This window comes from Manacus vitellinus, unplaced genomic scaffold (genome assembly GCF_001715985.3).
Source record: "Manacus vitellinus isolate BGI_N305 unplaced genomic scaffold, ASM171598v3 scaffold_5_pilon, whole genome shotgun sequence".
NCBI classification, from domain to species: domain Eukaryota; kingdom Metazoa; phylum Chordata; class Aves; order Passeriformes; family Pipridae; genus Manacus; species Manacus vitellinus.
In genome coordinates, this window is record NW_021940682.1 from 38,669,502 (window position 1) to 38,694,024 (window position 24,523).

At 38.1% G+C, this 24,523-nt stretch overlaps 1 protein-coding gene across 1 annotated transcript in view; it reads right to left on the reverse strand.

Annotated features, from left to right (window-relative positions):
• Positions 1 to 24,523, reverse strand: part of PDZRN4 (PDZ domain containing ring finger 4) — a 246,893-nt gene that overhangs the window by 215,229 nt on the left and 7,141 nt on the right.

Genomic DNA, 24,523 nt, shown 5'->3' on the forward strand with positions numbered 1-24,523 from the left:
ATAGCAAATGAAATTAAATGTATTAAGTAATTTATTATGATGGTTTTAAAAAATTTTGGATTGAAATTTTGACTACATTCTAGCCAAAGCCTTTGGCATTTGTATGATAAAATTTTACAGTTCTGTATAGAACTTAAAAGTCTTCAATCACAAAACAAACACATAGCAATGTGGTGTGGGGTAATGGAATAATTTGGAACCACAGGGAAAAAAGCAGACAAAAAATGGATTTAGATAATACTTTGCTGACGAAACCAGAATTCTGGATCCAGTTGTGACTAATCCTTTTATTTATGAGTTATTTAGGTTTTATTTATAGAAGGCAATCTCCAAGACTGTGCTTCCCCCTCCCTAGAAGCACTAGTTTAATACGGAGTTTGAAGAAAATTCATCTTTCTAGGCTACCAGAAAAATGCTGCCCTAAACCCACTGCTCAAAGGCAATGTAAAAGAACAGAAGAAATACTGCCACCGCCTTCAACATAAGCTGATTCTACAGAGAATTGCAAAGTGATTTCTATTAATGACAAAGTTGTCTCCGGTCAGGCAGGAGTGCTCACAGCAGCTTCCTTTCTCCAGAAATGCTTCTTCCATAAAGAAAATCAGAAATCTGATTTGCAACTCCAGACACACAAAATGCCAGCTGTAACTTTCCAGGTAACGTCTGATACTGCATACACAGAAAAACAAACTCCAAACTCTCCTCAGGCTTTCCTTACCAAAACCTAGTCATCCTGCTTCATTCAACTGCAGGATTACTGAGAAACATTTCATATTACTTACTATAAGGCTAGAACATTTTTTGTCAAAATACACATATGCATCACAGACTAAATTTTGCAGGTCAAAACACAAGTTCAACCACTACTGACATAAACAGGAGTAACTTACACTCTTCTTTCAGACTGGTTACAGTCACATCTGTCAATTTAAATGTAATGGTCTGGAAATTGCTGAAAGTTGGGTTTGTTGTTGTTTTTTTTTTTCCTCCTCAAGAAAATTAATTTTCAAGTAATATTTCTAGTGTGTCTTTAGATCTTTTATGCATTCGAATATGAGATAAATGATGAGATATCGACTCTAGTAGCAATTATTTGAGTCTGAAATATACCACTAACTATTCCAGAGGTTCAATGGGTACACAGTGAAATAGTTTTTTTTTTCATTTAAGGCAGAGAAACTCTTTAGTAGAAGTTTTTAGGCTTCCGTGCTGACTACAAGGGGTTATCTTTACTTCTAAGTCATTAAATAGAAACTGTAACATAACAAATAAAGGCAGTCTACATGCATATTTGGATGAAACCAAAGACATTTCAAGGGAAAAAACAAATAACTTCCTTTGTTTAATGTTAACTAGGAACTTAAATCACATTCCTAAGCGTAGACAGCTACAAGATGTAAAATATTCCAGTGTATTTCTTTTGTTCATTATCGGAAAATTTGTCAAGATATTCAGATAGTGCCATCCTGATTTTTTTTATCTTCGGCTTTCAAAATGTTTATTTAAAAAGAATGCAGTCAGTCAAACTTTTGACCCAGCAATGTGGTGCAGTTAATTAAAGTTAACCCAAAAGCAAAAGCATCAAACTATAAATTTCCTTACTGTATTGCAAGAGCCTTATTGTGACAAGTAAATGGCAAGATCTTGATGAATGGCTGCCACTCTTTCAGAGATAGAAGAGAGCTTGAAAATGTTTTATCTGTGCTTTTTGGTAGAGGCAGATCAAGGAAAGAGTGGATAATAACCTTTTGTATTACTCTCAGACATAGGATTCACTCTATCTGACTCTATGCTGTACTATTGCTTCATTCCAGGCTGTTGTCTATTCTCATGACATTTATAAAAAAGTAAAACAAATTTCAGACATATGATTTTTGGCGAGACAAACGTGCCATTAATAGCCTTCTAAATGGTTCACAACGTTATAAATCATTTCACTAAGTTGCAATTATAAAAGTCAACAAACATGTTCTGAATGGTACCTACACATAATAGGTTGATACTACCCTGTTTTTCAAGTATTTTAATAAAAATCTTTTCTCTCACTACAATAGTTAATCTAGAGAGGTACGGTTTAATCACAATAGGTAAAAGTTTTTATAAACTAATCACAAGTTAAATTTGTAAAATCACATAAATAAAGAATTGCATCTATTTTTCTTTCTGATCTGTAAAGAGGTATTGAAGAGATTTTTCTATGCACTATTATTTTCTAGGTTTCTTCACCTTAAATATAGTAGTTCTTTTCTGACCTGTTTTGCTCAATGACCTTCTTAGAAACAACTGTGAAAATATAATGTTTTCAGATTCAATTTTTGAAGAGGTCATTTGGTTTGTTTGTGGGTTTTTTTGAACTTCCAGAAACCTTCACTTTTTTAATTAAAATCCACTTAGTTCAAATTCTGGATAACCAGACCAAAATGAAAAGGTACAGGTTACAAAAACATTTACTTCAAATGAAAATTGAGGAAAGTCTACAACACTTCCAGTCTTCCAACACACAGGAAAAAGAAACAGATATTGCTATTTACAAATGGAAAGAACAGACATACATGCTTGCCTGTGAATAGAAAGTTTTACTTCACTATCAATCTTCTAAAGGGAATAAAGAGATCAGTCCTGTGATTGTCCTTCTTCTTAAACTAAATCTTTTTACCTTTAAGGTAGTATATAATTACCAGACCACTTGCAATGATTTTTGCAAAGCAAACTTATGGAAATATTTAATACTGAGATTGTTCATGTCTTAATACTGTAATTACACTTACCTGGTCTTAAAAGCTATGCATGTATGTGTAGAAGATTAGAGGTATACCAACAAACAGGACAGCAAGTACAAAGTGAAGTCTCACAGCAGCTACAGTCAATGTCAAAACTCTTTGTTCTCATTTACAGGCCAGAATTTAATCAATAAGCAGTGACATGTTTTATGTTGCACAGTTTTCACAGTGATTTCACACGAGAGATCCACAAGTGTAAATATACATATATATATATATATACACACGTACATTATAATATACTCTATGTATATACAGAATATTATAATTACACACCCTCAAGGGTCTGTACTGGGACCAGTACTGTTTAATGTCTTCATCAGTAACATGGACAGTGGGATTGAATTCATCCTCAGCAAGTATGCTGATGACAGCAACCTGTATGGTGGAGCTAACACACTAGAGAGAAGGGATGGCACCCAGAGGGACCTTCACAGGCTTGAGAGGTGGGCCTGTGCAAACCTCATGAAATTCAACAAGGGCAAGTAGAAGATCCTGAACCTGGGTCAGGGTAATCCCAAGCACAAGTACAGGCTGGGAAGAGAAAGGGCCCTGAGGAGAAGGACTTGGGCTTCCTGGTTGATGAGAAGCAGGCAAAGCTAAGGGCAGCAGGCAGCAGCTGACTGCACAGCCTTGGAGATAAGCACTCCAGGGCTTCCTCTGAAAAACGAGAGCTACTATTTAAAGATCACATAAAAAGCATAGTCCCAACACCTGATAACCCTTTCCAGGAGCTGCTGGTCAACCTACCAGCGGGACTCTTCTATATTGCACAACAACATGTAAATGAGGACTAATTGCAGACGAACCAGGTAGATTAGATGCTGCAGGTACTGGCCCCAAAATCCCAGCTAAGGGCTCTGACATGGCAGGCTGATGGGGCTTGAGGGAAGGCAGGTGACATCTCGCCTCATCAGCATTAGTTGTCCCACCTTGCTCTCCAAAACATCCTTTTGGTTAAAACACATTCATTAATGCAGTTCTTATCCATGAACAAATTTTATTCACTGAATGACTAAACAGCATAGCTTCGCTTTTCAGATTTTTGGATGGCCACACTCAGAGAAGTCAATTGTTTCCCAATTTTCAAAGGACCCCTAGGACCTGAAACTAAACCCTTGCCATTGTCAGTCAGTGCTGGCCTACATTAGGAAATATTTTTTCAGGAAATATATGTAAATGAAAATGCTGAGCTTGATTAAGCATTAAAACTATTATTAAGTGTTATTATCTGGATTTCCCATGCTCTTATAATATTTTCAAATTTATAATCAACCATGAGCCACTATTAAACAGCTGGACTAAAAACATCTGCATCACCCAAGGAAATTTCCTGACAGGATCAACGACAGTAATTAAACTAATTAAACATCACCAACAGCTAACATTACTGAATGAAGTAAATCAAAAAAGAGGAGGTAGGAAGGCAACTTTGCATTATGGTAAAGTCACAGTCTTGATTAATTAGTCATGCACCATGGCCTGAAGATCTAGCTTCTGAAAACTCCCTGTATTCTTTAAAAACAAAACACATGGAGTGAAAGCTCTGATCTGACACAAAGATCAGCAATACTTAATGAGTAGCTGAGTTGTAGGAAGGCATAAGTTATAGTACTGCCTCCCAAGCAGTTTCAGCATTTCCATGAGTAGATTTAGCAGGTGAGCCATAGTCCACACCTGAGCATGAGAGGCCAGAGCAATCATCTTTTGGTTCTCACAGCTGCCACACAGCACATGAAATCAGAGGACAATATTCACTACAATTTAAATAATATTTCACTGTGCATTAACCAAGCTTCTCTATTTTTACATCCTTTTATCAGTCTCAAATCTGCTTTCAGTTTGCTTATCATGTTGTTCCTCATTCTTTGTCTTATTTTTACTGTTACATATGTAAAATCAAGGATCTACATTTTGATTTTCTCTCTCCATACACACAAGTCCCTTGAGAGCAAGCACATATTGACTCCAACAGCAATGCTGCTGATGGCACTGGGTGCTGTCTTAGAGCACAGTGGCAGCTGTTCCTGGAAGCTTTTTCCACCACTATGACTACATAGGATGTTTCCCACCTACAGGCAATTTCTATAGGTTATTCACTTGCAACACAGCACCTAGTCTGAAACAATGCAGACCTCAGCTGACTTCCCATGGAGTGGGCTGGTCTGCATCAAAATCAGGCATGAAAGATCAAGATACGTGATACAGCTTGCATGTGTATACAAATACATGCATTCCAATACTTATGTACACTGCTTTTCTGAAGAAGGTATTTGTCATTTTTGTCATCATTTTTAAAACAAGTCTCTGAATTCAACAAAGCTTCTGCAACAAAAATACATATAATAAAACTCATTTCATTTATAGAAAAATAAAACAAACAGCAATGTCTACCAAAATATTTCCTTTAGAATTTTTTAATGGCAGTAAAAATTGTGTAAATATTAATAGTGTAAATACCTTCCTACTGAGAGGGTAAATTCATTCATCAGTAATAAAGTATTCAGTCATTGAAAATGAGGAAACAGAATGAATGAAATATACCACCATGCCCATTTAGCATTTTATCATAAGTCAAGTAATGCTTCATGTAATAATCATTCTAGAGTGCACAGAATTGTAGAATATCCTGAGTTGAAAGGGACCCACAGAGATCATCAAAGTTCAACTCCTGGTCCTGCACAGGGCAGCTCCAAGAATCCCACCATGTGCCTCTGAGTATTGCCCAAACACTTCTTGAACTCTGTCAGCGCTGTGAGCACTGCCCTGTGGAGCCTGTTCCACTACCCAACCACCTTCTGGAGGAAAGACCTTTTCCTAATACCCAGCCTAACACAACTTCAGGCCATTCCCTCAGGTCCTGTCACTGGTCATCACAGAGAAGAGATCAGTGCCTCTCCCTCCTCTTCCCCTCAGGAAGTTGCAACTGCAGGAAGGTCTCCCCTCAGTATCCTCTCCTACAGGCTGAACAGATCAAGTGACCTCAGCTGCTCCTCATATGGCTTTCTCTCTAGGCCTTTCTTCACTATCTTCATGGCCCTCTTTTGGATGCTCTCCAAAAGCTTAATATCCTTCTTATATTGCAGTGCCCCAAACTGCACACAGTGGTCAAGGTGAGGTCACACCAGTGCAGAGCAGAGCAGGACAATCCCCTCCCTCAACCAGCTGATGATGCTTTGCTTGATGCCTCCCAGGACACGGTTGGTCCTCCTGGCTGCCAGGGCACTGCTGAATCATATTTAACTTGCCATCCACCAGGATCCCCAGGTCCCTTTCTGCAGCACTTGTCTCCAGCCACTTGTTCCCCACTCTGTACTTACATCCAGGGTTGCTCCGTCCCAGATGCAGAATTCAGCACTTGTCTTTGTTAAACTTCATATGGTTGATGATTGCTCAGCCCTCTAATTGTCTAAGTCTCTCTGCAGGACCTCTCTGACTTCAAGTTAAGCAACTTCTTTTATGAGGAGAGGACAGTATTTTGGATTTTTCAAGTAATTTTACAAATTTTCTAGCATAGCAAAAATTTTATTTGTAATATTCTTACTGTACTAGATCACAGTATGAAGGCACTACACTACAAAATTATTCAGAAGCACTCTTACTCTCCACAAAATGCATCATCTCCATATTTAAATATATTTCCTAACTCTGGACTTTAAATGATGGACTACTCATTCCAGACTCTGTTCTACCAACTCTCTCCTGTGAGATCCATTATAATCTCAGTATTTCAGAGCAGTTTTTCAGTCACTGAAACTATGAGGAAGATGATAAAAATTACACATTAGCATTGTACTTCTCAAGCATAATCAGTCCTATTGGGAGCTCTAATCTTGAAGTCTGCAACCAATCAAGAACAATTTTATAGAGTCAACTCCACCACTATTGCAAATATTTGCATAAGCAGTAGGCTGTGAGCACACTATATTGCTGCTTTAAGCAGCAGTGTGTAACAAAGCACTGAGGAAAAATGAGGCAGACCCTACACCTAAACAACAGTCCTCATCTTGCTGATGTTCCCTGTTTCTTTATGCGTTTGTTCAGGTATAGCAAGGAGGTTGTAAGACTACTTTCAACAACAAGTATTCTTTGGACAGAATGACTAATAAAATACCCAGCTTGTCACTGGGTAGTAGCCATGGCTCTTCTTTACTTCAGAGTGTTATTTATTTTTCATTGATCCAGCCCAGTAAGGAAATCAAGGGAAGTCTTGCTGTAAGGCAAGCCTTCTACTCAGGGACCTAGAGCAAACTACATGGCTGTGGTTTGAGTTTGAAAAAGTGTGATAGTTTTTCCTGGCTATCAGACAAATCTAGACACAGCAGCCAATCCCCTCTCCTGGTGTTAGTGCACACAGCAGTACCTAACATAAAATTAATAAATCTCCTAACAGCTAACAGAGACAATATGAATACCTCCACCATGAGAGTCTGACTTCCCTTGAGAGGCTTCAAGGCTGACAAAGTGTTCAGTCCCACATAAAGGAAAGCAGACCTCATTTTAACCTTTCCCAGCTCCTCCATGTAAGACAGCCCTCACCTCAGCTCCAGCTTATTGCATTCCAGCATTTCCCAGCTTTATAAATTGGGAGATAGCAATTCTTATATTCACAAAGGACATGATGACTTGCACTGTTAAGTGCCCTAGTCTGTGATTCCACCTTCACTGTTTTATAAGAGAATTTAAAGAGAGCAAGAAACCAGTGTAAACCATAATACTCTGGTCCTTTTAATGTATTTTAATTTATTATTCTAACCAGGGAAATCTTATGGCTTGTCATCGTGAAGATATAAATGTTAATAAATATTCATTAGATTTTCCTGGATAAGCTGGACATGTACTATATCAAAGTCAGCATGAAAAAAACCCAAACCACTGCCTTTCAGCTCCAACTGTCTGGGCACAGATCCCATCCAGTTGCATTTCCTTTGGAGGAATCATCTCTGAACTAGTTGACATGACAGACTCTACCAGTCACTCTTCAACCTGCCTCTGTACGAACAGAGACTCAAACATTATCAGGAACTACCCAAAACCCCTCCACCTGGCATTGGTGCAAAGCTTTTTTCAGTTCTTGTACTTTCACTTAGCTTATGAAACCAGGGAGAAAACAATAATATAAAACACTGATAAATGTCATGTTCTCAATGCAAAACCTTGACAGCAGTCAATGCACACTGAAACAAAGTCTTTTCCAAGTAATTAAGCTCACAGAAGATAAGCAGATGTCAAGAATTATAGTCGTTAATTAACTACATAAAAGGTGCTGATAACAAGACTGGAGAATGCCTGACTCTCCCCCAATCTCTGCTGCACAGTCCCTGCTACCACCTCCTGCCCCGTTCTTCACACAGGAGCATGACTACCTGCCTCTTCTTATTGACCTTACTAAGAGCAGCTCATGGCTTCGTCAGCCAGCCCTTGACTTTTAAAACCCTCTTATCAAATAGCAGCAAAAAAATGCATAAAAAATAAGAAGAGATAAAAATGGTTACTTTCAGATGAATGTGGCCACCAACTGAGAGCTGAATGCTTCTGCATCAAGAACATGAGAAAAAATGCCAGATGCAGGGGAGCGGAAAAATAGGGTTAGTTTCTCAGGGATAAAGGGAAATACAATAAAAGTGTCACTATTTCTTCAGTTCAACTAACTGCCATTAACACGCAGTGGTCTGAGCATTATGTGAAAAACAGAAGTGATTACAGATGTGCAAGGAGGAAGCAAAGTTTTCAAAATATTTTCAGTGGGATTTTACAGGGAAATACTGAAACCATTTTCTCTATCCTCAAAATCAAATAAGAAATATTTCCTAGAGTAAGATTTCAGGTAAAAGTATGAAGTAAGAAAGAATCAACACAGAGGTTTATTCTTTATATTTGCTCATGGCTTTCAATTAGTACAGAACATTTGTGTTTAACAGAATAACATTACTTGAGATTTAAAAAAAAGCACTGACTGCTGTTTTTGAAAAAAAAGAATTAACAAAAGCACAATTTGACCTATTTGACCTATTATGCAAATTGCTTGGAAACTTTTTTTTTAAAAAACATTAAAAGTAAATGTAAAGATTTATGCCAGACTGAGCTTAATCACTTAACAGGTGATTTTGGAAAACTACATATGCACATATACATATAAATACATATTTGTTGTATATTCACACATCATTATGGACATAGAAATTGAAATATTTTAAATAAATGTTAAAGTGTATCTGATTCACCTAAAGATACACACTTGCAGCTGACTTCACAGTAGTTTGCTTTTCTATACAAGTCCACAACATCAAAATTTACACAGACTCTCCCAAAAACTCTTCAAAGACCAGTAACCTCAGGAGAATACAAGTACTTTCGGTAAATGGGCTTGGCACAGCCCTGAAATCAACTGGCTTTTTTGTATGCTGCTCCCAGTAGTCATACGCAGATCTTCAGGGATTCCCTTCTTACTTTCAGGAAGGTATATTAAAACTAGTTTAGATTGCTCAAGCAGACACTTAAGGTTTGTCAATACTACTACTTGGCCTAATCAACAGCTGCTTCTTCAGAGAAGCCATTTACAAATGCAGAACACGGTCACAGAAACGCGGTATGTAAAGGTGCCAGTGCTGTGATCTACTGCACTGGCACACAGCACGGATATCAGCCTTTCCTCAAATAGGACAAGAGAGAGAAGAAGGGAGGATGGGAACTAGGAAAGAGAGAAGACATTGTTTTCTCCTGGAAGATGTTCTGGGAGTGGGCAGTACAGATACAGCAATATAGCTATATTCCCTTTGCCATACTGACTCGCATTTGCCTATCTACAGCACACCCCAGCAATAAAAAAAGCAACAAACAACATCAGAACATAGATACAGAGTTAATGTTGCACTTGTGTCTCATCAAATTTAATGTCATTGACTTTCACTGTTAGTGACTCTCCTAGATGCTGAGTTGGCTGCAAAAATATAAAGACAATAAAAAAGTAATCTGTACTCTGTTCAGTCCTAATGTGGTCAACAAAGACTGCCCTTTCAAAGCCAGTCCCTTGGTTATCTGCTAAAAGAAAAGAATTAATCATCACTACTCATTACTATCTCAGTTTTGAGCAATAAGACATGAAATTCTGATTTACCAGAATTCTACAAATTAGTTTAAAAACCTCACAACTTCTCGAAGTGTTGCTGGAGGAAGGAATGAGTACCTGCATGCAAGTCAGTCTTCTTTTTCATCCCCATCACTCCTTATGCATTGCTTTGAACTGCATGACACAGAAGGGAGGACAATGCAGTCATCATTCACTTTCTTCACCTTGATGAATGATCTTTCTTACTGCAAATATACTTCACAGTGCCTTGGTTGGAGACTGCAAGCTCTATTGCCGTATTCATACAAACAACTTGCATTTGAAAAAAAGAAAATCCCTCTGAAGTTATTAAAGTTTTAGACCATAAGAAAAGAGACTCTAATAATAACTTGCTTTAACTTTTTGTCAGCCCTGAATTGGTCAGGCAGATGGAGTACACAATCCGAGTAGGTCTCTTCCAACTGAAAATAGTCAATTCTATTCCAGTTTCTTACTCGCAGCAGCTTTTCTAGTTTAATCACTTCCAAATCGTCACATGTAAGACAGTAGTTTGGGAAACTATGGTAGCTGCCTTCTGAACACAGAAAGGCACATCTCGCAAACTGTAAAAAAAAAAAAAATTTAAGTTCCATCCCAAAAGCCCAGTTTTATGGTCATATAATAGATGAAGTTGGAAAATTGTTGCAAAGAAAAGTTAAATGATATCCAGAATGCACAGTTGAAAAACCATGTTAAAAAAAAAAAAACAGACTGGAAAAATCCATTTAATAGATAAAACTTCAGCTCTTCCTTTTATACTATCTCTTACTGCCTTACCTCCTAGCCCATTAATATCTTAACCATATCAAATAAAATGTTACATATCCTTCCACTAAAACATATTTTAAGAAATCCATACTGAACACTAAATATTTGTAATTTTCTTTTATTCTGATTAATTTTTAGATTGTTAATTCATGCTTATACTTTACACTGGTGTTTCTGCTTTTGTTGCAAGTGTTCCCTGTTTTCTCTTTAGTCCCCAAATGCCTCCAAGGTACTTCTACAGCCAACATACCCTTCCAAGTGTAGCTTTAATGCCTCCCCACAGAGGCATCCTCAGAATCAAAGTATCTCACATGTGTGCATCCTAAAACCTGATACGCTCATTCAATGCTCAAATATGCTTGTTGAAATTGAGTGGAAACACCTAACCATGAAACTCCAGAATAAATTCATACACATATCAATAAAGATGACTAAGAACAGGAAAAGAATATTTTGCAGGAGGCAACACCCTCATCTCTTAATTTCTCAGTCCTGGTTTAAAAAAAAACAAAAAACAAAACCAAAAAAAAGTTATTTTAATTAAAGATACCTAATAAATTCTTCTATGACAGCTTTAATGAAAACACCTTTTGCCCAAAAGCCTGCCCACATTTTACAACTGTTTGACAAAAGACACTTGTCTTTCTTTGTGTGACTTAGATCTCTGAACAAAATACTAAACCCAAAAGCAACAGAAGTGCAGATAAGAATTTCTTACTTTGAATAATTTGTAATAATAATTATTTGTATTGTTCTCTTGCCAAAAGAACATCATCAGTCTCTCAGTCTTTGCACGGTCTGTTTCTCTGAACAGACTCCATCACTCTAAAGACTGCTGAAAAATGAAGCATTGCTCCACTGCTTTGGATGGCTGGTGCTTTGTACCATTTCATACACACATCTGCATCTTTATTCGCTAAAACCCATCACCAAGGTTCCACAAACAGCTACTCAGATTCCTCCACAAACTGCCAAAATCAGAGTTAGCTGACTTCTAAAGAAGCACAAAGGGCATTCAAAGCTGAGATCTAGGAAGTACTCTCAGCCAACACAGCGGTTCATTTTTTCCACTACAGCAGTCAGCTGAACCAGTAGTACACTGACTGTTCTCTCGGGATATGGACTGCAGTCCAACACTTGAGTTTACTTTATTCCAATCCTAAAGATACAGAGATTAATGAGACTGGATATGACATGAAACCATATGTCAAATGATCTCAAAGCTAGCCTCTAAATAGGGAGGGTTTACTGGAGCATTCCAAGTTGCTTTTTTTCTCATGCTAACTCCTGCCAGATTGTGAGTAATAATGTTCCAAATCTAGTAATTGAAATATCTGAAACATGGAATAAGGCTCGACCTTCTTGTTGTACACCTATTTTGTTCTGTTAGTTTAATGAAAGATATAACACTGAGAGTCATTAATTCCGTGGAGCCGGAGCAAGCCACCTCAAATAGGAGTACCACAGCACAGTAGGTGGATTTCAAGTCCAGTTTTGTACCTGAATTTCTCTCTTCATACTTAAATTGGTATTTTACATACTATGAACATGGAAACTGAGCTCCAATTTAAATTAGTGAAATAGGTCATTCCAGAAGAATGGAATATCAGAGATATATGAAACGTGATGCAAGAAGGAGAATGAAACAAATTATATTCTTTCTACTTACATTTTATTCATTCTTGAATGACACAAGATTCATTAAGCTTTGTTCTGGCTTTACAGTGAAGAACCCTGCACAAAGAGACAACAATCTAACCTCAAAGGCACTAAAAAGTAATAAAAAGATGTTGGTTCATATGAAAATTCCAAAGAGTTAAAGATGTATTAGTAACATTTTCTTCAGATGAATCTCATCCTAACTCAAATGTTACTAAGTTAAATATTTCAGGCTGAATTAATCACCTTTGCTAAAAAAATAGGTGCCTAACTAATCTTCGATATTTGGAGAATGAGAAGATGTTAAGGTATTTATCAGTAGGCAATATGAATCTCATCTTAAGTGTCCTGTGTGCTCTAAGTTCTCTAACACTATTTTTAGTGTTAGTATTTCTTTTTACAGGGTTTTGTACACTGTTGAATACATGATCAGTAGTCAGAAAAGTAAATGTGAGGCAGATAGCTTGGCACAGGCTGGTGAACATTACTTGTTATTGTTCTCTGACTTGGTTATATGGATTCATCATGGTTTGGCTAGTCACTAGTTGATAAAATGTGCAATACATGAATTCAAGGAAAACTCAAAATCAGAAAAAAAGTAACACCAGTGATAGTGTTTGCAATTTATAATTGGAGTCCACTGTTTTGCGGTCGTCCAGCACACATTTCTCTGTCCACTCCATTAGCCTCCAGGGCTCATTCATCTCTAAGTCACTGAATCAAAGGTAAAATTTAGCAACTGGATTACAGAGTTCAGGCTTCTTCTAGAACAGATCTTTAACGGTTCAAAGTAGAACAGCCAGACAATAAGAACTTTGAGACAACAGGGAAGTTATACACTAAGTGATTCTGGTTAAGAAAGCACGAGGGGCTTTCAGTTCTAAAGGATATAAAAATAGAGGGATAAATGCAAAGCAAGAAGTCAATAATTTACATGCACAATTCTTCATTTTGTACTAAAACTCCCCAAAGTACTTGTTAATGCCATCAGCAGAACAGCTGCAACAGACTGCAGGGCTATGACTAACATAAGACACAAGTTTAAGCAATCAGATGAAAACTTTGCTTTTAAATTGTTCTGCTAAGACATTAACAGCACTATCTGAACAGTTCACTCTCTGAAATGCGTTCTGAAATGTCATTGTGTTCTTTAATCTTAAAAATATTGTTCATGGTTTGTGCTAATTAAAAGATAAAACTTCTGGATTAAGTGATAAATACTGATTCTTTAGATTTCCATTACTTCATAGCAGGGAGGAAGGAAAAAATACCAAAAATCCCACACTCTTAGTACAAAGATACAGTACTCAAATAATTCAGAAAAGAAGGCTGAAAACAGTGGTCTACATCTACTTAATGAGAAATTCTAGCAGTAGAGTTCATTTTACTTTCTTAGTTTCTTTTTCCATTAAAAAAATAGAAATATTGCTCCTAGTTCCTCACAGTCTTCCTGCTCCATTTTTAAATATAAATGAAAAATAGAGAAATCATTAAAAAGACTTACTTAAAAATAAGTTTTAAAGTATCTTGAATAGTTGAAAAAAAGAATTTCTGTATTTTTGGAAAATATCATACTTATTCTCATAAGGAAATGTTCCTGTCTGCCACTCAAAAAAAAAAAAAAAAAAAAAAAAAAAAAAAGATGTCCTAGCAAGTGCATTATGGTTTTTAACACCATTCCCTTGGTCACTAGAAAGTAAATTTCTGTTTAAAAACTTCTCAGAAGTCAGTTTTCCATTTAACCACAGGTTTAGAGCATGCTAAAAACCAGTTGTGCTGAGCACTTGGATATTTCATGGAGACATTAAGAAAACAAGATGCAAGGGACACAAAGTGTAAGTCAGAAAGTGCTGCAATACACCTGGCACTAGCATGAGGCATCTGATTTGGGGCTCTGAGCACTTCAGAGGAAGTGAAGGATTCAGCTTTCTGGTCCAGATGCTGGATGTTGAACCATTCAAAAAATGCAATTAATCCATTCACGGGCATAACAGCCTGAAAGCTCCTGGAACGTTTATTTTTCAGGTCACAGTAGCAGCTTCCATTCAGTGAAGACTGGGGTATGTGCTGAAAAAGCTTGCTGACAGCATGAAGACCATATGGCTCCATATTTGCCATGTGCCAAAGACTAACCCAAATCAATCAGACTGTAACAGAGAAGTGTAGGGATCCAGATGTTTTAATTCATTCAAGACAGCAAATCCCCTCCATTTAAAATAGCATGCCTTCTTTCCGCAGGCTGCTGGAAGGACTGCAGATATTTACCCGCTTGATCAGCATGCTTAAAGAAACAAAAGCAAGACTGAAACACTGTACTCAGAAACAGGCAAGCTCTGAGTCATGGGGCGCCTAAAACGCTGGATGCTCCAAATGGTGAAGAAAAGACACACGAAAGGAAAATAACTCATATTCTATACCAACCCACTTCAGAACTCCCACAATAGGTGACTACTTCTAGACACACAGATTCATAATTTACCCAATTTTAAAGATGCTAAATCATTTGATAGGTATTTAGAATACAGGTTTCCATACTTAAAAACCAAGTAGAAACCAGCAGAATGTCAACAATTCTGAATTAATTTTTTTCCTTTAATTTCTCCCTCCCCCTTCCTATTTCCCAGTCTTGCTACTTGAAAGACAAATATTTTTCTCAAAGAAAAAAATATGTAAATCGTGTCCTGTAAATAACATATATAAGTTTACTATGTAAATAAAATAGCAGCCAAAAAACAGTGTTGAGTAATTCTGTGCTCCTTTCCTGTGGCAGCAGTGATTCAGTCAAGTTGTGTCTACACACAAAGTTGTAAAATTACATTAGATTTGCAATTTCAAACAAGACATATATTTACTAAAATGTCTGTCTACATATGTACTTTGCTTAGTATATTTGATTTTACTTATCATAGTGTTTGATGGTGGTTTGAAGAGAGCACATCTGTTCTTGCCAATTTGAAAATCAGATTTTCCATTACAGTATGGTTTTAAATGCTGCAGAATTTTGCATTTTGGAGAGAAGGTCCCAAATAAGAGCTCCTTTTTTTTAACATTAGCACTTCAATTTTCAAAGCATTTGGAAAGTACAGTGCTGTACACACTTCTTATTACTGCTATTCAAAAGTTATAAAGAGGAGCATTCTCCTGTTCAACATATTGTTACAGCTTCTTAAAAAGTGGATTATTAAATTTTTAAGTGAAGCCTTGAATAATTACCTCGTTTTGGTGTTTCTGCACTGGCAGGCACTAATGGCTTTTTTTATTCAGCCTCCAATTATAGAGAACAGTGATGAGCTACTCCTTACAAATATAATTAGCTGATTAAGAAAAAAGGTAGAAGAAATCAAAGCTCTTGGAGCCCATATCCTTGGATTGCAACAATCAGTTTGGTCCCTTAAGATAAAACACTGCATTCACACAACACATGTAAGCTGTCATCTCCTCTAACTGTGAAGTTGTCTCAACCACAATAAAGAATAACCTTCATGAAAGGCTGAACAAGGCTCTTTTCACTTTCTGAAAGTGCCAAGAGCTTCTGGGGTGCCAGAAGCATGTGCCATGGGAGGCACAGCTTCTTGCACAGCCTTCAGTTCTAAGCCACAAACTCAGCATGGTCTCAGAATTTACCAGAGCTTTTCATAGCTGGGCCTACCATCAATTATTCCCACTAGTCTCCTTCATATGGGCCTCAAAGGGTTAGCTCTCCCTGATATATCCTAAAGTGCTCTCTGAAGCTTCTATTCCTCACATAACTGACAAGGTTAAGGAAAGTAATTGGAAAATGTCTTCCTTCCTGTCAAACCTTCTAGTTCACCAGGCTAGGGTACTCGAGCTCCATAGCAACCATGAAGTCCACTACAACAATAAGATAGACTTAGGGCAAGCCCAAGGCAATGGTACACAATCACACCTGCAGCCCAGTTGTCAAGGAGACTTGGTTTGTCAGTGGATGAGAAAGCACTTTCTTCGAGGCTGCCTGAAGATCATGCCCAGAGGAAAGACCAAAGAGCAAGAGTTTTCACCAAAAAACCTTGCCACCTGCAGTAACAAAGATATGTTTCTATGACCTTGTCTTCCCTAACATAAACAGACACCGACATGTAAATATGTGTGCATGTAATCATTTGAAAAATTCCTAAACAAAACACTCCCCTGCATTAGCACCTTCTCTTCCTGGGAAAGGGATGAAAGCAGCAGCATCTGACAGATGTTAGTCAAGTTGTTTAATGCATTCCTGAAAGTGCTTATGAACGCCTCTAAACCATCATATGAAAAAAAATTTCCTCCAAGCCTACTACTATAAAACTACACATAAAACTGCATTGCTCCCACTGCTGGGCAAGGTGGAAGCATGCTAAAGTCCTGTTGTTTTGCAAAGTTTACCTTAAAGTTTAAAAAACCCCACCCAAAACAACAAAAACCTCATGGAAAGGAAGAGAAAGATGACTTACAGCAAAGTCAAGCTCAAACAGGGCATAGAGGAAGATACTGAGTTTCAACTTGCCAAATTTCCAACAAATTATACTTTAGGGTGAGAACAGACGCTTTATAAAAGGAGATGGTGTGAGCAGGCCTTCACATGGTGCCTAGGGATCTGTGTCCCATGGAAGCAACACTCATTATGGGATCTTGCAGGTCTTTACATTAGTCAACTGTTCCATAGGATAACCAAAATCCTTTCTACCTACAGCACTGCTGAGTTGTCAATTTGGCCACTGCCCAGTTCTGCATATACAGTACAGTTATCACAGTTCTGCTCCAGTACTGTTCCTCCTTATTTAGCTATCAGAGTTCATGGCAGTGCGTACAGTTGATCCCATTTCACAATTCAGTGACCCCTATTCCTACATCCCCTCCATTTCTCCCACACTTCCTGTTTATGAGCAAGCACTGGACAGCACTTCTGCAGAAACCTAAGGTTGGTGCTTTGTACTCTTTAATTGTAAAGTTCCCCTGTTTTTCTTTTTCCTTGCATACTCTAATTCACTCTTCCCCTTCTGCTCCTACAGTGATCCATCTGTTGTAGAGATCCCCCATAATCAGAGCAAAACAGAAATATCTTGTTGGGGAGAGGGATTATGCACATTCATGCTCATGCAAGATCTTGAAGCCTCTTCTATCATGCTTAAGCTAAGCCACCTAGATAAAGATCCAGCATGGTAGAAGTAGCATAAAAACCCATTGTAAAAGATGATTTTCACCACTTCCACTTCACATGCTCTCTTGACTCCTTTCATGCTGGGTCACATTTCAGAAATGCTTACACACTGCTCCTTCTGCCTCATCTGCCTTATTTCCCCTTCCAGCTACTGTCATATTCCAACCACATGTTTGGCATTTCTGCCCTTTTTTAGATAAAAACACTGTGAGCACACATACTTCCACAAAAACAACACACCATTATACTTGCACACGTGCCTGGTTTGTCTGTGAGAACAAGCCCAAATGAACACAGATGGGAAACACTCCTATAAGCTTGTGCCTCTCTAGAGTTGCATTCACAGCAAGTTCTCAGCAGACAGAAAGTTCTCAGTTTATATCTCAGATTAAAAAAAACACCCCCTAGAAGCCAAGGCATTTTGGAATTTTTTTCATGATGCTGCATTTCGCAAGTATCAAAGTAATATTTTGCCTGTTTACGAACATTAACACTCCATTTAGTCAACTAAGGGATCAAATACTGAGTTTTCTGATCACAAAACCTTAAGTCATTATTCGCTATTACCCTATTAACACCCACTTCAGCACTTACATATAACTTTGTTTTAGTTCTTCCTGTTCTTCAGGACAGAAAGTATTTTGTGAAGTCTTAGTAAGATTTGCAAGAAAACATTATATATGGAAGTGTAATTATCTCAGAAGTCCATCCTCTAACATACCACAAAAAAACCCCAGAAATTTTAGATCACATAAAAACAAGTCTCGTGTTTTCTTTTAAAAATACAGACAGCGAATCGCTGGAATTTTAAGTGCTTTTTGGAAGGAACTAACCTGTTTTTTAACATAACATTTACATTTCTGTTCAGTGAATAGAGAGGAACTCAGGCACTCTAAAGACCTATAGCAAGTCCAGTCAAATTCAGGCTACTGATATCTGTGAACTCAAGCAATGAAGCACAAAATTCAGGCATCACAGGATAACTACAGTGAGATGTCAACTTCTAAAACAGACAGTACCTTCAGACAGACTGAAGGAACATCGAGTTCCTTCACCTAGGTGAGATCCAGCCTGCATGGCCAATGTGGGCACTAGCAGCAGTAAACACCTTTTAGATAAGCTAGAATAAAGGTCAGGAAGAGGAGGACAACTGCTACTACTGGTGTTTATTCAGTCAGGGAACCCCATCTTTCATATCTAGGGAAGTGTCCTAGCTAGAAGATATCCTGGTTAACAGCATTTGCTACCTCCTCTCTCAAAATCAAGGCATTATGAAGTCAGAAATGCAAGTATGGCTAAAGGAAATGTCATATAAGACCCAAGACTGTGCAAGAAAGAGGGAAATTCTAATGTGTTGTCACAAGCACTTACCTGGAAAAGGGCATGACCAGTATTCCAGATACAGCTCCCTGGAACTAGTGTCTGTTTCACCACAGATTATCACTGGATAATCCTGACTCTCAATACACCTGCTGGCACCAAGGTCCATTTGAGGAGGATAAGCAGATGCTGGTCTAACAGAGGAGAGCCTCTACCTTAGTAACAAGGGCAACTACCTGGATAAGTAAGCTCAATGCTTTGGTCTCTACAGGGCAGAGACCACCTGGGCAGGGCAGAAGACTTTTTGTTAAGTAAAAAAGGTCGCTGGGGGTAGTAGCTCCTATTCAACTAAAGTTATGCATAGACCTGGTCTCACCTGATCTTAAAAATTTTCTTTGGACATATGAAAGACTTCAGGTGCTCAAAAACCTACATCACAACAAGTGAGGGAAAAGTGAAAAGGTGTTACAGACATTTCTAAGACTATGGCATAGTTAATTTATTATGCCAGGGATCTTTCAGAGTAATTACGAGTTATCTAATGATTGCAAGTGCCACAACTGATTATCTGCAACATAACATTATGAATTTATTACAGATTTAAAGAATACAGCTAAGGCTAATTTGTGCATATTTAGATACACTGAAATTCACACCACTAAAATTAGCTATATTAAGTTTTCTTAGCTACCACACAGATCTTACTGGACACATCTGGTGCAGCTTTGGTTCAAAGTCATCCCAAATCTTCTAGCTCTGATCCCAGCAAGACATTTTAAAACTCACTACTTCTACAGACATAATCTGACAGTGGAGATTCTTAGCCAAACAAACATGACTAGTATCAAAGATTTTGCTTGAGCAGGATAGTGAGTGTAATGACAGAAACATGCGAGAGATAAAACACCACAAGGCTGACACACAGCACAGTCAGCACTCTGGCAATAGTTAAAAAAGTTTCTGTGTAAGCACTTAGCAGATGTAAGTTATTCTGCCAGGATAAGCCTCAAGACTTCATCTTTATTGAAACTGGCTTTGCTGACATGGGCTTGAAAGCCATTGTGCAAGTACTCTCAAAAAAAAAGTGAAAAGAACAAAGGGAAGCATGGAATAAGGGATGAAGTCTTATTTATTATCTACTTATGGAGTTCAGGCTGCATAAACAAAATATACATAGTCATGATATATATATGCATGCATCTCATTTTTCAAAGACAAAGATCCTAGAATAAAAATGTTTTCCTTTCCCTTCTCCATCATCCATGCTTCTAGCCATCAAATTAATTAGAATCAACTGCCTCAAATGCAGCAGGGCATTTCACTTGAGTAAAAGAACAGAAGTCTTTTCCTTGCAGTGCAAAGAACAGAAAAACACTTGAGCCTCCCAGACAATGATGTACTTACAGTTCCACATACGAATATTTTGTCTTCAGCCTGAGTCCTTTTTATTTGCACACAAGGTTTTTCCAAACCTACTTTGTCAGTGGGAATTACCAGTTGCTCTTTTCCCTCAAATTGATGAAATATTGCACTTTTTAAGGAAAAAAAAAAATCAATAAATCAGAAATTCCATCTGGACTGCAAATTCAGTCCTAGTCATGTATTTTCTGTACAACACCGAAGTGAAAAAGTAAAATCAGCATATCCCACTTCAGTAATTCAACAGTATTTTGTAAGACGGTGCGACTTATAGAATGGAAAAGGACACAAGAAAATCAGTCACTGTTCTTTGGTTTTTTTGTAACGTTGGGTTCCAAAGTAGAGGAGATGACACACCAATTTCCGTAAAATTTAATATCATACAAAGAAAAAGCAACTCAAAACAAGTATAAAGAAATAGTTCTGAATGACTTGTTAACTAGGTACTAACTACTGTGCTTTGGAGCTCTGGCCAATATGGTGCCATACTTATGTGAAGCTGAACTGACTGCAAATTGAGGGTCAAGTTTTCCTCCATATGAAAAGGGCTACTTCCAGTGTTAACTGTTCAGAACTATAACTATGGATGAAAAATAGCAGCAGGTAAAACACTTCTGTGTATCAGTAATACTGCCAAGGATCATAGCTGTTTTATGTTGCCTTGAGGAGGCAATTAGCATGACCACAATGAGCAGTGAACTTACGCAGTAGGAAAGATTAGCATGCAGAGAGGGAGATGAAATGATGCTGAACCATATAACTGTGAACTACTCTAAACCTGCACTTCAGGAAGTCCCCCATCATCCCCACATCACCATTGGCCAATCAGAGCTCAAATCAGTCCAGCAGTTTAATTACCTAGGTAGCCTCATCTCCTCCGATGGTAAGACTAACGGGGAGATAGACAACAGGTTAGCAAAGGCATATAGTGCTTACAGAAAACTCCATAAAAGAGTCTGGCAAAATAAACACTTGAAGAAAAGTACAAAGATCAGTGTTTACAGAGCCATAGTGCTGTCTACTTTCTTATATGGGTCTGAATCATGGGTCATTTACCGCCACCGCCTGCATCTCCCAGAACACTTCCATCAACGCTGCTTCCGTACAATCCGAAACATCCACTGGTCAGATTATGTGATCAATACATCTGTTCTAGAACAAGCAGCAGTCACAAGCATTGAGGCCATGCTGCTGAGAACACAGCTGCGATGGGCAGGGCACATCTCCAGGATGAAGGACCCCCACCTCCCCAAGATCTTGCTTTATGGTGAACTTGCCACCGGCTGCCGCAAGAGAGGAGTCCCAAAGAAAAGATACAAGGACTCCCTGAAACAACATCTCAGCCTTGGTCATATTGATCACCATAACTGGTCTACTCTGGCCTCCAATCGGGAGGCCTGGAGACACACCATCTATAACGCTGCTGTCTTCTTTGAGAACACACACAGGATCACTCTCGAGGAGAAAAGACAATGCAGAAAGAACCGTGTCTTGTGGAATATACCACCTAAGGAGTCTTTCTGCTGTGCCTTTTGCAATCGGACATGTCTATCTTGTATTGGTCTCATTAGCCACCAGCATGCCTGTAATAAATGTGGATGGAGCTTTCCTTGATCTTCGTTCGCAAAGCCTAGCCATGATGATTCTAAACATACTTTGTATTTTCTCCCAGCAGCAAAGAGAATATTTCAGACTAGCATAGACTAATAGACAGTCCTGTGCATGGCTTGCTGCTTTTCTCCTCCTGAAGAGGATTCATAGGCAGGGTTGAAAGGAAGAAGACAGAGATCCAAAAGTTAGAGGTCTGGCAGGTTTATACCACTGCTCATATCCAAGGCTTTCGCACTGGGAGTCACAGATAATCAGTGCTGCATCTAGTTTTATGAGATGCTTTTTATAGCATGTGAACAGTGTTTAGTCCTGGAACATGTGATGCACTGTGTCAGTTTAGGAAGTTAGATTTTTGGACAAAAGCTTCTGAATGCAGCAGAAGACCATGACATCTCAAGGAATCTGTGACATAGAAGTAATTCATGAGGAAGGGTTTCTCATGATGAACAAATAACGATCATTTGGGGGTTGTAATAGGATTCCTGGAAGTACATATCACCAAAATGTTGTTTGCGCACATTGCTATCCCAGGGTAGCTTTACACTGCATAAACAAGTAATTTTTTCCACAGAGGAGTTCACTTTGAATAAAGAGGGTAATGCTGTGCCTGAAATCTATTCTTCAGCAGAACAGTGAAAATTATCAGCAAGGGTCCTGTGACCATCCCCTATGAAGAACTGCAGCCCCTTGGCACAGGGTAACCGGAGCTGTCACCCTTCACCTTACCCTGTCACCCTCACCTACCACCATCTTGCCAACTCAAAGGGATTTGTTTCAGTTTTCAGGTCCTCAAGCACAAAATATGCTCACCTGAGAGTAAAGCCCAAATAAACACCAATCTTTTTCAAATGAAAGTGTCAAAGGCTCTATGGCCTGGACACATTGATCTCAAAACCCTCCAGCAACTCAAGTCATTTGTGTGGCATTTTTACACTTAGAATAAATACCTTTAAGAAAGAAATCTGATTTCTCTTGACACCCTTCAAAATACTGTAACAATTATTTGGCGATGTTGCTGCCATAGATAATGACATATATAACGTAAAAGGCAACACTACTTATGTCTGCCAGCCTTGGCTCACAATTCCAGCTGCCAATGCCATATGGCTGTGAAATCTATTTGCTGCACTAGGTTACCCACGAGATGGTCATCTGAAATGTGCACAACTCACTGTAGTCAACCACATGCAGTTAATAATTGTTAAACATGTGATAAACCACTGAAACAAATTACCTTCTTTATTTAGCAACATGCCTTGAGGTGAGATTTGTTACTGATTTAATGGGATAGTTCTGTTCATTATTCCATAAGATACGCATTGCTAAAAACACCCTGGCCATCACACTCTCAAGCAAATGACTTAAGCTATTAAAGGCTCTTCGAACATCACTTTCTTCTGCTCTTGATTATTGAAGAATGGTCTCATAAAATAACACCCATTAGATCAGATCACCAATAAGTGAAAAGCAAGCAATAATAATGTCCCACTTCCTATCAATTTCTCAGCAAAAACTCATATTCCATATATCTGCCTGAATACAAAACATTATATACAAAGCTGTTGCATATTAATACAGCAAAAAGGGTGCTCCAATTCAGATCTCTATGAATACTTATACTAGATTGGACCTATAGTTTCACATAGGACTGAAATCTGTTTCAGCATGGTTTTATCCAGCCAGAATTTTTCAACAGATAAAAATCAAGAATCAGTTACGGTGGCATTTTGAGAAATGACCTTACGTTTAATAAATGCTGGTTTGTGACTTTATTCTTCCTTTCTCCAAAACCACTCAACTTCATCTTAAAAATCAAAGCACTATAAAAGCACAATAAAAGAAGGGAGGAAGTGTTGAGCAAATGCATGAAACTATATAGCTGATCAGTCTATAAAAAAAAACAAATTAATGTGCTAAGTGAAATAGTAATGTCAGAAGAAAATAGATTTTATCAGCATAAGGTTGCTGTCACAAAAAAAAAAAAATCGGATGTGAAAACTTTGGAATATCTTGGGGAGATAAGTTATGCTGCAAGTTCAGTTCTGCTCAAACCACTTGGTTTCTGCTAGAGATGCATGTATCTTCCAGCTAAGAGCATAAGCTTTATTTTTCCAAGAAAACATATTAACTTGGTTTCACACACTGCTCTAGGCTCCCAGCATTTAGCATAATGCCAGCATTCAAACAGTCTTAGCTTATCTTTCTAATCCTTAACAGCTACATAACACACGAAAGGAGCAGCAGCTCTCTGCGTTTGTCTTGCAACCCACTTGTTTCATGTGTCTTTTTTCAAACACCCATTCAACTAGCAAGTTCACACCATACTTCTAAGCCTCCCCTAAACTCCCAAGGCTGGAATGATGTAGCCTAAACAAACCAAGCAGCACTGGTATGTGCTGTCACTCAGAGTGGCATTAGAGCTGTAATGTGAAATGCCATTTTGACAGCATCCTAAGGAGCCTGTTTCAGTCACTGTTTGAAACTGCTCCCTTGAGTCTTCTTACAGTGCTAATTACAGTTACACGTGTAGGCTAGACAGCAACCTATTCTTCTGAGTTACTGATTTTTTTTTTTTAAATTGTTTATAGTTACTTTATGGGAAAACCTGCATAAAATGCAGGAAGAAAATAAATTTTCCATGCTAGCAGATTACATGACCATGAATGAGATATATTTGCCTTGGTGAGAACAATAGATGATCTC